This window comes from Bos indicus x Bos taurus, chromosome 13, assembly GCF_003369695.1.
Source record: "Bos indicus x Bos taurus breed Angus x Brahman F1 hybrid chromosome 13, Bos_hybrid_MaternalHap_v2.0, whole genome shotgun sequence".
NCBI lineage: Eukaryota > Metazoa > Chordata > Mammalia > Artiodactyla > Bovidae > Bos > Bos indicus x Bos taurus.
The window spans coordinates 62,584,492-62,598,846 of record NC_040088.1 but is presented as its reverse complement, the minus strand read 5'-3'; the positions used below and the strand labels follow the sequence as shown (position 1 = coordinate 62,598,846).

The 14,355-nt window shown below is 38.2% G+C and overlaps 1 protein-coding gene across 1 annotated transcript in view; it reads left to right on the top strand.

Annotated features, from left to right (window-relative positions):
• Positions 1-14,355, top strand: part of MALRD1 (MAM and LDL receptor class A domain containing 1) — a 570,138-nt gene that overhangs the window by 130,174 nt on the left and 425,609 nt on the right. The window lies entirely within an intron of this gene.

Here is a 14,355-nt window from a genome sequence, read left to right as displayed (position 1 = left end):
ATCTAATTTGTCTTATCCCCTTTTAGTCTATGCCCTATTTGAAACTTCATGTAACTATGCTTTGGTTTGTTTCTTTTTCTCCCTGGTGTTGCATGTATGAGCCATTCAGTTCCTTTCTAATCATACTTGCAAATACTTTTACCCTCCCTTCTGGCTGGAGGAGTAGGATGGAGGCAGAAAATGTAGACGCAGTGTAGGGGGTCACCATGTCTGGTTTGGCAGGTTTTGCCACAGCAAGGCTATACAGCAAAGGGGCTCTGAGTGGGGTTGAAATCGCCATTGTGGGATTTATTTACCATTCTGGAATTTGTGCAAAAGTGCTGGCTATGCTGCAGCTGCCTTTCTGGCCTCTTGACAAAGTTTTTAACTACACTTTTGTGAAACTTCAGTATGAAGAAAAGTGCATTAGATTATCAGGGCAGAATTATTTTGCTAAAAGCAAAACTGTAGGTAGCAAACTGGAAATGAGCCTTCTTATTCAGACAGTGTCTGTGTATTTATCTGGACAAACAAGAGCAATAGTTTATTCCCATCTGATGTATTGTTCACCCTCTAGGAATAAACTCTGTGAAATGTCTTTCAAGTGTGTTTTTTCTCTGCTGATCCAAACTCATTTTAATCATGTGTAACATTTCAGATTTGACTTTTCTCTGCAAATGTGTGTGTGTGTGTGTTTAACAATATAACATTTTGAACCAAATAGTTTTGCTTGTTTTTATTGATGACACATGATTTTGGCTTTTATCTTCAGTAGAAAATCAATGTGTCATAGCGCTCACTAAGAAAAAGGTATGGTACCTCTTTGTAATTCTTTGTCAGATATTGCTTTATTTTGATTTATGCCTTTAAACTTTTTCTCATTCAGCAGAAAATATCATGGTGATATCTGTGAGAGCAAAGCAATCTATACCAATTTATGCTCTGAGTGCAGCCTCCTTCCAGAATTGTTTATGGAACATATCAACTCACAGTAGATTAGGAACACAATGCCTTCTTCCTTCTTAAATATGTCAGATTAATGATTTTGGTGCATATCCAAATTTTTACATTGAAATTTTTAGTGAAAATGTTCCTTTATAAGATAAAAGGTGATTGAAGATGGTTACTATTCTAGGATATTCAAGGGCTTCCCAGAATTTTGGGGTCTGAAAAGAAACTCAGCATTCTTGGTCTTAGCAAGATTTCACTCTGTTATCAGTATTGTCATTTGGAATTGTTCTAGGGCCTGTTCTGAAATCATCTTCAAAACAGCATTGTCGACTATGGCCAAACTGAAATCTGATTATAAACTTTTAAAGATAATTTCTTGGACTAGAATTCAAGAAATCATCTTCCAAGTAACTTATCTTTTAATTTTATTTACTCCAAATGCACATCGTAGTTTACTTTGTCTTGTCATAATCTGCCCTGGAAACAGTAATTCATTGTTACCATCTTGAGCTTTTTATTGAATTCAGAAATGATTAGGCTGTTTTGTGCTTGTGTAGAAGAAGCCTTTACATTTTATGATATAAAACCTTCTGCCAAGGGGAGGAAAAGAATACGGATGAATGCAATTCTTTAAAATGTTTAAGGTTCAGTTCAGTTCAGTTGCTCAGTCATGTCCGACTCTTTGAGACCCCATGGACTGCAGCAAGCCAGGCCTTTCTGCCCATCACCAACTCCCGGAGTTTACTCAAACTCATGTCCATTGAGTGGTGATGCCATCCAACCATCTAATCCTCTTTTATCCCCTACTCCTCCCGCCTTCAATCTTTCCCAACATCCAGGTCTTTTCAAATGAGTTAGTTCTTCCCATCAGGTGGCCAAAGTATTGGAGTTTCAGCTCCAGCCTCAGTCCTTTCAATGAATATTCAGGATTGATTTCCTTTAGGATGGACTGGTTTTATCTCCTTGCAGTCCTAGGAACTCTCAAGAGTCTTCTCCAACACCACAGTTCAAAAACATCAATTCTTCAGCGCTCAGCTTTCTTTATAGTCCAACTCTCAAATCCATACATGACTACTGGAAAAACCATAGCTTTGACTATATGGACCTTTGTTGGCAAAGTAATGTCTCTGCCTTTTACTATGCTGTCTAGGTTGGTCATAACTTTCCTTCCAGGGAGCAAGTGTTTTTTTCATTTCATGGCTGCAGTCACCATCTGCAGTGATTTGGGAGCCCCAAAAAACAATGTCAGCCACTGTTTCCACTGTTTCCCCATCTATTTCCCATGAAGTGATGGGACCAGAGCCATGATCTTTGTTTTCTGAATGTTGAGCTTTAAGCCAACTTTTCCACTCTACTCTAACTTTGATCAAGAGACTCGTTAGTTCTTCTTCACTTTCTGCCATAAGGGTGGTATCATCTGCATATCTGAGGTTATTGATATTTCTCCCAGCAATCTTGATTCCAGCCTGTGCTTCATCCAGTTTCTCCTGATGTACTCTGCATAGAAGTTAAATAAGTAGGGTGACAATATACAGACTTGACATACTCCTTTTCCTGTTTGGAACCAGTCTGTTGTTCCATGTCCAGTTCTAACTGTTGCTTCCTGACCTTCATACAGATTTCTTAAGAGGCAGGTCAGGTGGTCTGGTATTCTCATATCTTTCAGAATTTTCCACAGTTTGTTGTGATCCACACAGTCAAAGGCTTTGGCATAGTCAATAAAGCAGAAATAGATGTTTTTCTGGAACTCTTTTGCTTTTTCAGTGATCCAACAGATATTGGCAATTTGATCTCTGGTTCCTCTGGCTTTTCTAAATTCAGCTTGAACATCTGGAAGTTCATGGTTCATGTACTGTTGAAGCCTGGCTTGGAGAATTTTAAGCCTTACTTTGCTAGCATGTGAGATGAGTGCAATGGTGATGTAGTTTGAACATTCTTTGGCATTGCCTTTCTTTGTAATTGGAATGAAAACTAACCTTTTCCAGTCCTGTGGCCACTCCTGAGTTTTCCAGATTTGCTGGCATATTGAGTGCAGCACTTGCACAGCATCATCTTTTAGGATTTGAAATAGCTTAACTGGAATTCCATCACCTCCACTAGTTTTGTTTGTAGTTATGCTTCCTAAGAGGCCCACTTGACTTCACATTCCAGGATGTCTGGCTCTAGGTGAGCAATCACACTATCGTGGTTATCTGGATCATGAAGATCTTTTTTATATAGTTCTTCTGTGTATTCTTGCCACCTCTTCTTAATATCTTCTGCTTCTGTTAGGTCCATACCGTTTCTGTCCTTTATTGTGCCCATCTTGTATGAAAAGTTCTCTTGGTATCTCTAATTTTCTTGAAGAGATCTCTAGTCTTTCCCGTTTATTGTTTTCCTCTATTTCTTTGCATTGATCACTGAGGAATGCTTTCTTAACTCTCCTGCTATTCTTTAGAACTCTGCATTCAAATGGGTACATCTTTCCTTTTTTCCTTTGCTTTTCACTTCTCTTCTTTTCACAGCTATTTGTAAGGCCTCCTCAGACAACCATTTTGCCTTTATTTTTCTTGGGGACCATCTGGATCCCTGCCTCCTGTACAATGTCACAAACCTCCATCCATAGTTCTTCAGGCACTCTATCATATCTAGTCCCTTGAATCCATTTCTCACTTCCCCTGTATAATCGGAAGGGATTTGATTTAGGTCATACCTGAATGGGCTAGTGGTTTCCCCTACTTTCTTCAATTTAAGTCTGAATTTGGCAGTAAGGAGTTCATGATCTGAGCTACAATCAGCTCCTTATCTTGTTTTGCTGACTGTATAGAGCTTCTCCATCTTTGGCTGCAAAGAATATAATCAGTCTGATTTTGGTGTTGACCGTCTGGTGATGTCCATATGTAGAGTCTTCTCTTGTGTTGTTGGAAGAGGGTATTTGCTATGACCAGTGTGTTCTCCTGGAAAAACTCTGTTAGCCTTTGCCCTGCTTCATTCCATATTCCAAGGCCAAGTTTGCCAGTTACCCCAGGTATTTCTTGACTTCCTACTTTTGCATTCCAGTCCCCTATAATGAAAAGGATATCTTTTTTGGATGTTAGTTGTAGATCTTGTAGGTCTTCATAGAACCGTTCAACTTCAGCTTCTTCAGCATTACTGGTTGGGGCATAGACTTGGATTACTGAGATACTGAATGGTTTGCCTAGGAAACAGAGATCATTTTGTCATTTTTGAGATTCCATCCAAGTACAGCATTGATGGCTACTCCATCTGAATCCAATTAATGAAATGTTTCAGTTAAAAGATGTTTATTGTTTCTGGTCTTACATTTAGATCTTTAATCCATTTTGAGTTTATTTTTGTGTATGGTGTTAGAAAGTGTTCTAGTTTTATTCTTTTACAAGTGGTTGACCAGTTTTCCCAGCACCACTTGTTAAACAGAGGTGCACTGGGATGACCCAGAGGGATGGTACGAGGAGGGAGGAGGGTTCAGGATGGGGAACACGTGTAAACCTGTGGTGAATTCATGTTGATATATGGCAAAACCAATACAATATTATAAAGTTAAAAAATTTTTTAAAAAGTTAAAAAAAATAAAAGATGTTTATTGATCTCTGAACCAGTCTCCAGCATGATTAAGAGTAACGAATGAAGATGGAGAAAAATCCTAAAAATTGTTTTAAAAAAAATAGATATCAATCCCCATAACCTCATACTTTGATCTATTGGGCAATTCTGTGATGTACCTGAAGTGTTTATTTACACTGAGTATCTGACAAAGGACTTTTCTATTCCCAGTTTCTCTGTGAGTTGCTGTCTAAGGAAATTTTATTTGAATTTGGAAACTTTGAAATTTTCAGGAAAACCTTTGAAATTTTCAAGACATTTGAGAGGTTTGTAGAGACTACTTATGATATTTTAAATGAGGACTGTTCTGGAGAATCTGAAATATGTGTCCTTGTGTATAAATACATCCTTTTCATGTAGAGGCTACTTGAATACTTTGGTATCTCCAAATTCACACTCTGTGCACATCGATTTATGTGCAAATCCATATAAATATATTTTCTGTTATTAGCAGAGTTACTCTGATTTTCATTTGTATGTATCATGAGTATTCTTTAAACTGCAGGTCCTTGATGACTGCTTCAATCAGTAAGAGCAGACCTTCACCCACTGTGTCCCTGGTTGTAGCTTCATCTTAGTTATAACACAGTCAGAAGCAATTAAAATCCATGAGGAAGTGTCAGAAAAGCTAGGGAGCACCTAGGCTCTATCTTGGGATAAGGCTTTATTTTTCTTTATGAAATGCAGTGTGTAACTACTTGTTTTGACCTCCAAGACTCTATACTCCTCCTATGTTGTTGCCCCTGACGTTTGAATTTTTTATTCCATTTTAAGATTCATTCCTACTGCTGTCTTGGCTTCTCTTCTCTCATAGGTAATGACAGCTTCCTCTGTAATTCATTGCTTTATCTTTGCTCTGATAACTGCTAATGATAGAGGTGGGTGTATTACATGTCCTTCTATCTAAGTCAACCTTATGCATTTGGATCTACAATTAGTAGTGTTATACCTACATTGCAAATTATAGTGCTATACCGCTGCCACAATTTATGCAGTGTTAGAGAACTTTGCATTCACTTGGAACTACTACTTGGTATAAAGTATGAGTTAATTTTAGTTTACATTTTAAGTAGCTCAGATTCAAGAGGTATTTTTTTAGTACAATAAATTTAACTTGTACTCTGTTATAGAGTGATTTCAGGTTATTGAGGAAGATATAATAAGGACTTTAGAGTAAAATATGGACTTTACATTTGCTTGAGTTCAAATCCTGACTTTGCAAGGTATTATCTGTGTAGCCTTAGGAAAATTATGTAAACTCTCTGTGCCACATTTTCTTTACCTGTAATCAGGTATAATAATAGTGCTACCTTGTACAGATTTTTTTTTAAGATTGCATGTATTAATAGATACATATAAAACACTTGAAATTTTCCAGGCATACAGTAATTACTCAAACATTAGCAATAAGAACAGTAATGTAATAATAATAAATATAATAGGTATTATTAAGTTTAAAAGTAAAAATTGAAGATTGTCACTGAGCTAGAAGTAAACATCATATGACCTTTGTCTCCTTTCTAAGTGGTTGAGGAGATAAGCCATTTCCTCTATCTTTGTGCCTAGTTACTCTAAATAAAGGCATTTCTCCCCTCATGGTAGCCAGCACAAACTACCTGATTTTTCTCTTATGTTGTAATATAATGATAAAAGTGAAGTCGCTCAATCGTGTGTGACTCTTTGTGACCCCCTCGACTATAGCCTACCAGACTCTACTGTCCATGGGATTTTCCAGGCAAGAGTACTGGAGTGGGTTGCCTTTCCCTTCTCCAGGGGATCTTTCTGACTCAAGAATCAAACCCCGGTCTCACACAGGACAGTCAGATTCTTTACAGTCTGAGCCACCAAAAGATAAATTATCAAATTATTTCAACATTTGCTTATGTTCCACTTATGTTTGATAACACAATGCTTCCTTGGGTTCCATTTCATTAATTAGCTTTGGCAAAATTGACTCCTTCTAGGACTGTCATAGCCTCTCTGAGTGTGGGATTTCATGGTTCCAACTGGTCTCTATTCTAATTATTGCCTAATCTTTGCCTTTCATGCCTCTAGCTTGACTTGCATTATGATGTACAGTCTGTATTTATCCTTATTTAGTAGCTTCCATCTGCATCAAAACAGGTCTTTTTCTTTTCCCCTCAATCTTAACCATATTTATTTCTGCTCCTTACATGACAAAAAATAAAAACAACCCAACTTTTGTCTGTAATCCCCACATGTCATTCACTTTGTTTTAAATATCTAGATTCAACCTTTACTTTTTTAGTGAAGTATTTTGTATAACACAGATACAATAAACAAAAAAAATGACAATTTTCAAAAGATATTGGCATGATCCTCAGATGATGATGTCCCATAGGATAAAATTGGGCATGCATAAATTAATTTTCATTCAGTAGTTATTAATAACTACAGAAAACATTAAGTATTTACATTAATGTTAGGAACAGGAAATTGAGCTTGATGTCTGCTATTATTGTTCTTAATAATACTATGAATATTTAATAATATTAATACCATTTTAACTTTACATTATTAAACTTTAAGTTATTTGTTTAAAAAATTTTGAGGGGAGTAGTTGATTTACAATGTTAGTTTCAGGTGTACAACAGAGTGAATCTGTTACATGAGTATCTGTATCCACTGTTTTTTAGATTCTTTTCCCATATAGGCTGTTACAATAAGGACATACTGTATGGCACAGGGAACTCTACTCAATACTCTGTAGTAGATCCAGCCTTTATAGTCACTGTTCACAAAAGTTCCTGATGTACTGTCAGGACTGCTACTGCCCGTTGACAGGAGGCCAGCCTATATTCAGTCTAACGTGTGTCATCTGTGGATGCTGTCACAGGGTAGGATGCTGAGTGTCTTAGTCTGAGTTCCGGGAAAGGGGAAAGAATTAGCTTCTCTTTTTCCCTAACTCCTTCCTACTCCATGTTATATTAGTAATGATTGCTCTCTAGAGATTCCCAAACAGAACAAAAACACAATATAGCAAAAGACAAATGTTTTAACAGGCTTTGAGCGTTAATGTATAGATTTTGATTTATCTTTTCAGTAGCTATCACCTAATAGAAAGGATGATGTAGGTTTGATTTGCTGGCCATGAATTAGCCCTGTCCACACAAAGTTCTGTATGACTCAATGATCATGGACACTGTTGTCCACAGCCTAAATCTCCCTCAGGATAGAAGGGCTCCTCCCCCAGGTGCTGGGGCTGTTGGCAGCTAATGCTGCTTAGCTGATTCTCTCTCTAGAAAATGCCCTCAAGAGGGTTGACTTGCCAACGGGATACCTCTCCTTGGAGACCGCCCACATCTGCAGTCTGGTCAATGCAGAGCCTAAATGCTCAGTGCTGTTGCCTCCGTGTAGGACTGTACTGAAGGGCCGGCCCAGTTTCTAGGCTCCGTGTGTGGTTGGCTGAGGCCTCTGTTGTGACCGCATCACAGCTCAACTGCTCCCTCCATTCAGTCCTTCCTTTTCTCACTCCCCTCCAGTTGTTGGTACCAGGTGAGTTCACCCAGGAAAATTTCTGTACCCAAATCTCTGTCTCAGATCTATTTTTACAGGGAATCTGGCATGAGTCCTATTTCTGTGAGTTCTGGCTGTTAACCCTGATTAGTTTTGGCAGCTCAAAGCCAGATCAAGCAGCTTCCCCTCCTCTGTTTTTCCTTCTAGCCTCTATTTCTACCAAAGCTTTACACATATAGATAGAAAAGAAACTAGTTAAACATAGATAAAACTTTAGTTTAACACTCTATATGCCTGATGCTATATTTTGTATGTTATCTTTTTATAATATCCCCAAACTACTAAGTGGAGGACTGTGCTCTTACCTGGAGAAAATGAGGGTTGCTCAGTAAAAGTCAACATTAGGAGAAGTAGGGGGAAGGACATAGGGCATTCTTTGTGTTATTTTTGTGTCTTTTCTGTAAGTCTAAAATGAAGTCAGAATAGAGGGGTTTGAAGACACTGAGTAATAGAACCAGGTTTTTAAGATTTGCAGTGTGGTTCCACAATTCAAGTTCTTAAATACCAACCTAAATTGCCTTTGAAACAAAAGTTCTCTTGGACTCAAATCACAGCAAAGTGACATGATTGTGTGCCTTTTTTGCACAGAGTGAAACGGGATGTTTATTTAGACATAGTTAGCTAAAATATTCTATTATGGATATAAGCTTTATATAAATGATCAGTCTAACATTAGCACTTAGATTATAATTACTGAAAAATAGGGATCTAGTTCTTGTATTATAGTTTTTGCTGTATCAGCCATAATCAAAAGCACATATGCAAGCATGAAGATGAATTTCAGTAAATACAGTCCTGTCAGTATCCGAATATGTGACTCCCACCCTTTTCTCTCTTGCCTTTTCAGTGTTGTAGAGAATGAGGTGGTTAAGCAGTCAGCATGTCTCCCTGCAGTTTCAGTTAGTAGCACCTTATCTTTAACACTTTGTCATCCTTAAGCTGATACTTATTTTTCCTCACAGATCCCAGTTCTTAGGATGAAGGGGAATCATTGTGTTCGAATAAGATGATTCTGCTTTAAAAAAAAAAAAAAAAAACAACTTAGCAAGAAACTTAAACAATTTAGTTAGAAACAAATATTCTTCCTACTTATTTTCAGCATGGTGACCCTTTGTATTTTCAGCACATGTTAATATGAAAAATTGATTATAGTTGATATGAAGCATAGTGTAATATAATGAAGAACAAGATTGTGAAAAAAAATGGGAATAACTCGAAAGCCAATTTGCTTCAAATTAAAGCTTTGGATTAAAATGAATTAACTTATATTTCATCATGTTTACAAATAATTTATCTTATTTTTTCAATATATTCCCTTTTTGGGAGTAAAATATCTTTGTATAAGAGCTTTTCCTGTTAGATTACCCGGTTAGTTATATTCAATTATTTTGAGATGATTTTTATATGAAATTTCATTGTTTTGCCTTTAATAGATTACACATAATAGTTTTGCTGTTATACTGAACTTGATATTATGCTGTACATGTAAAGCAAATGTAGTTTTCCAATTATTATTTTTAAAAGTATTGGGCAGGACTTCCCTGGTGGTCCAGTGGCTATGACCATGTGCTCTGAACGCAGGGGGGCCTGGGTTCGATCCCTAGTCAGGGAACTAGATCCCACATGCTGCAACTAAGGATCTTGCATGCCACAAGGAAGGCTGAAGATGCCACGTGCTGCAACTAAGACCTGGTGCTGCCACAGAAATAAATAAATATTTTTTAGAAAGTACTTGGGAAACAATGTGATAAAATGGAAGTAACATCAAGTGAGGAGCTAGAATACTTGGATTCTAAAGATTAAATTTTCCATTAAGGGATCTAGTGACTTTATGGATGTTATTTAATCTTTTAATTATGTATTTTTTCATCAGAACAGTAAAATGATCTATAAACTATTTGTAATTGTAAAATTCTAGAAATTCCATTTTTCATTCATAATTGAACTCTACAATTCTTGTTACATGTTGTATGTCACAGAAATCCTTCTTATTAAGAAACTTAAATTTAGTTTTATCATATCTTAAAAAAGTTAAAAGCTCAGTCATGTCCAACTCTTTGTGACCCCATGGACTGTAGCCTGCCAGGCTCCTCTGTCCATGGGATTTTCTAGGCCAGAATACTGGACTGGGTTGCCATTTCCTTCTCCAGGGGATCTTCCTGACCCAGGGATTGAACCCAGGTTTCCTGCACTGCAGGAAGACTGTTTACCATTTGAGACACCAGGGAAGCCCATCATATTCTAAAAAGCTTTCCTAAACTTTTATTGTTACCATGAATTTCAATGGTTTTTGAGCCCCTAAAGCTAGTGGAGGTGATGGAATTCCAGTTAAGGTATTTCAAATCCTGAAAGATAATGTTGTGAAAGTGCTGCACTCAATATGCCAGCAAATTTGGAAAACTCAGCAGTGGCCACAGGACTGGAAAAGGTCAGTTTTCATTCCAATCTCAAAGAAAGGCAATGCCAAAGAATGCTCAAACTACCACACAATTGCACTCATCTCACATGCTAGTAAAGCAATGCTCAAAATTCTCCAAGCCAGGCTTCAGCAATACGTGAACTGTGAACTTCCTGATGTTTAAGCTAGTTTTAGAAAAGGCAGAGGAACCAGAGATCAAATTGCCAACATCTGCTGGATCATCGAAAAAGCAAGAAAATCCAGAAAAACATCTATTTCTGCTTTATTGACTCTGCCAAAGCCTTTGACTGTGTGGATCACAATCAACTGTGGAAGATTCTGAAAGAGATGGGAATACCAGACCACCTGACCTGCCTCTTGAGAAACCTATATGCAGGTCAGGAAGTAACAGTTAGAACTGGACATGGAACAACAGACTGGTTCCAAATAGGAAAAAAGAGTACGTCAAGTCTGTATATTGTCACTCTGCTTATTTAACTTCTTTGCAGAGTACATCATGAGAAATGCTGGGCTGGAAGAAGCACAAGCTGAAATCAAGATTGCCGGGAGAAATATCAATCACCTCAGATATGCAGATGACACCACCCTTATGGCAGAAAATGAAGAGGAACTCAAAAGCCTCTTGATGAAAGTGAAAGAGGAGAGTGAAAAAGTTGGCTTAAAGCTCAACATTCAGAAAACAAAGATCATGGCTCTGGTCCCATCACTTCATGAGAAATAGATGGGGAAACAGTTGAAAGTGTCAGACTTTATTTTTTTGAGCTCCAAAATCACTGCAGATGGTGATTGCAGCCATGAAATTAAAAGATGCTTACTCCTTGGAAGGAAAGTTATGACCAACCTAGATAGCATATTCAAAAGCAGAGATATTACTTTGCCAACAAAGGTCTGTCTAGTCAAGGCTATGGTTTTTCCTGTGGTCATGTATGGATGTGAGAGTTGGACTGTGAAGAAGGCTGAGTGCTGAAGAATTGATGCTTTTGAACTGTGGTATTGGAGAAGACTCTTGAGAGTCCCTTGGACTGCAAGGAGATCTAACCAGTCCATTCTGAAGGAGATCAGCCCTGGTGTTTCTTTGGAAGGACTGATGCTAAAGCTGAAACTCCAGTACTTTGGCCACCTCATGCGAAGAGTTGACTCATTGGAAAAGACTCTGATGCTGGGAGGGATTGGGGGCAGGAGGAGAAGGGGACGACAGAGGATGAGATGGCTGGATGGCATCACCGACTCGATGGACATGAGTTTGGGTGAACTCCGGGAGTTGGTGATGGACAGGGAGGTCTGGTGTGCTGCAGTTCATGGGGTTGCAAAGAGTCGGACAGGACTGAGTGACTGAAGTGAACTGAATGCACACTTAAGATCAGAGTTTGTTTTAAATTTCTTTTCAGATAATTCAAATTCCACTGGTAGATAGCAACAGCTCTACTGTTGTATATTTTAGAGATAGCCATTTAGTTCCTCTTTTTTTTTAAATATCAGAAAAATGTGTTGAGCATACTAAAAGTAAATCATTAATTTCCTGAAAGAAATGGAACATAAATAACAAAATTAACTTGTAGGTATAATCTCTCTGTGTAAATTTTAACTTAAGTGCTAATTCATGTCTGTATTAATTTGTTCACTGATTTTAGGCCCTCCATTGCTTCAGGCACTATGCTACTTGGTGGCATACAAGTACAAGTAGTGGATGGTCATTGTCCTCATGGAGCTCACATTCTAAAGTGAGACAGATATACTCAAGCAAATAGTTACAATAAAAATTATTTTTTTAGAAGAGTGACATCTTGACTAGGAATGGTGATATCAAGGCAGGAGTTGTACGATTTATGTATCTATACAGTATCTATAGGTGATGGCCTGTGTTGGGGCTGAGGGTCAGGATTAAGGAGCCACAGAAGCTGATGCAAATATATACAGATGAGAAGCAGCATGCTGATTGGAAGAACCACCAAGTACTTCTGTAGTTCATGGTGCATAAAGTTAGAGGCAGAGGAAGGTAGACAGAAGCCAGAGCAGGGAATGACTCACTTGTCATGGTCACAAATGCATATACTAACCATGAGCTAATGAGCACCATTGAAGGTCTTAATCAGTTTAGTGAGCCGATCAAAAGTGATCCATCACTTTTGGATCACTCCATCCAAAAGTGGTCCACTTTTGGATCACTGTCAGATCCATCACTCTGTTAGCTGTGAGGAGAATATTTTTGAAGTAGGGCTTACCATTAAAAAATAATCAATTATATACATGTATATATGTGTGTGTGTGTGTATGTGTGTATTTGTATATGCGTATGTATGCGGCTTAGGTAGGAGACAGCTAGAGCCTAAGCTGGGAATATGGGCTAATATAGATGGAATGAAAAGGATTCAAGAAATATTTAGAAAGTAATGCCACTGAGGCTTGCATGTATGGTGTGAATGATGGGGAATAGTCCAGAATAATTCAAGATTCTGGTGGTAACAACAGTAGGAGCCATCATTTGAAATATAGAACAGAGAGCAAAAGAGAGGAAGTTTTAGGTAGAAAGAGGAGTTATTGAAAGACATTTTAAAACTTTGAGGGCCATCAGAAACTCTGAGGGACATTTCTTTTTGGAAAAAAAATCTCAAATTTAGGGTTGAGGGAAAAAAGTCTGAGGTTTAGGGAAGTATGGAGTGAAAAGAGGTTTGGGGTAATCAACATACTGGTTGTAATTGAAAGTATAGAATTGATTCATGCAGAGAAAATGTTGAAAGTGGGAAAACCAGAGTAGGTAAAATTAGGTGACTCATCAATGTGCTTAAGTAGTGCTTAATTAACCTGCTGCTACTGCTAAGTCACTTCAGTCATGACAGCCCATCAGGCTCCCCCGTCCCTGGGATTCTCCAGGCAAGAACACTGGAGTGGGTTGCCATTTCCTTCTCCAATGCATGAAAGTGAAAAGTGAAAGGGAATTTGCTCAGTCGTGTCCGACTCTTCTCGACCCCATGGACTGCAGCCTACCAGGCTCCTCCGTCCATGGGATTTTCCAGGCAAGAGTACTGGAGTGGGGTGCCATTGCCTTCTCCATTAATTAACCTAGATGTTCTTAAAAGGTACAGGTCTGCATTTCTTATAAGGCGAAGGAAAATGTTTCTTAGTTCCCACTTAAGGTGAATGGGACCCTGTTTTGGATACCTGGGCACCAGTTCTCAATCTTTCGGGCACATATTTTATTTTACCTTCTGCTGTAACAGCCAGTTCTTCATAAACTTCCACTAGGGCTTGAACCACTCTGTTCGGGTGTAATAGGACCCGAACCTGGGTCCTATTCCAGGTCCAGGTCCTGTGGGCCTGCACTGGCCCACAGCTCATGGCTTCTGTTGTTTAGGAGGTGGGATGTTCGTACAGGTGCTGCCCAGGAGTGTGGGAAAGTTCATGCCCTGGGACCCACTTCATGACCAGTATGGGATGAAGCCCTTCCTTCTTAGACCATTTCATTCAGCTCCTCAGAAGGCCCATGAGGTTCCATCACAGAGACAGCCAAGCTGCTAAGTCATCCTTTTAAGCTGCCTTCCTTCCTTTTGTATCTCACTCTGCTCCTCCTCCTTCCTTCCTTCCTAAATTCTCAAAATATTTACTTTCAATATTAGGGAAGATAGTTTGATATTCTATTTATATCTCCAAAATCTATACTCCTACCTCTAAAACCGCCAAACACATATAAAATGGAAGATTGCTATATAGAAAATTTGGCTTTATGGATTTCACTGTAATTTTCCCAAATACTTCAAAATCTTTTCACAAACTTTTACCTTTCCTTTTTGTATGCTTCACCTAAGAGTAACACTCACCCCAGGTTATATGTAAGAATAGAGTACATGAAATACATTTTATATTTCAAA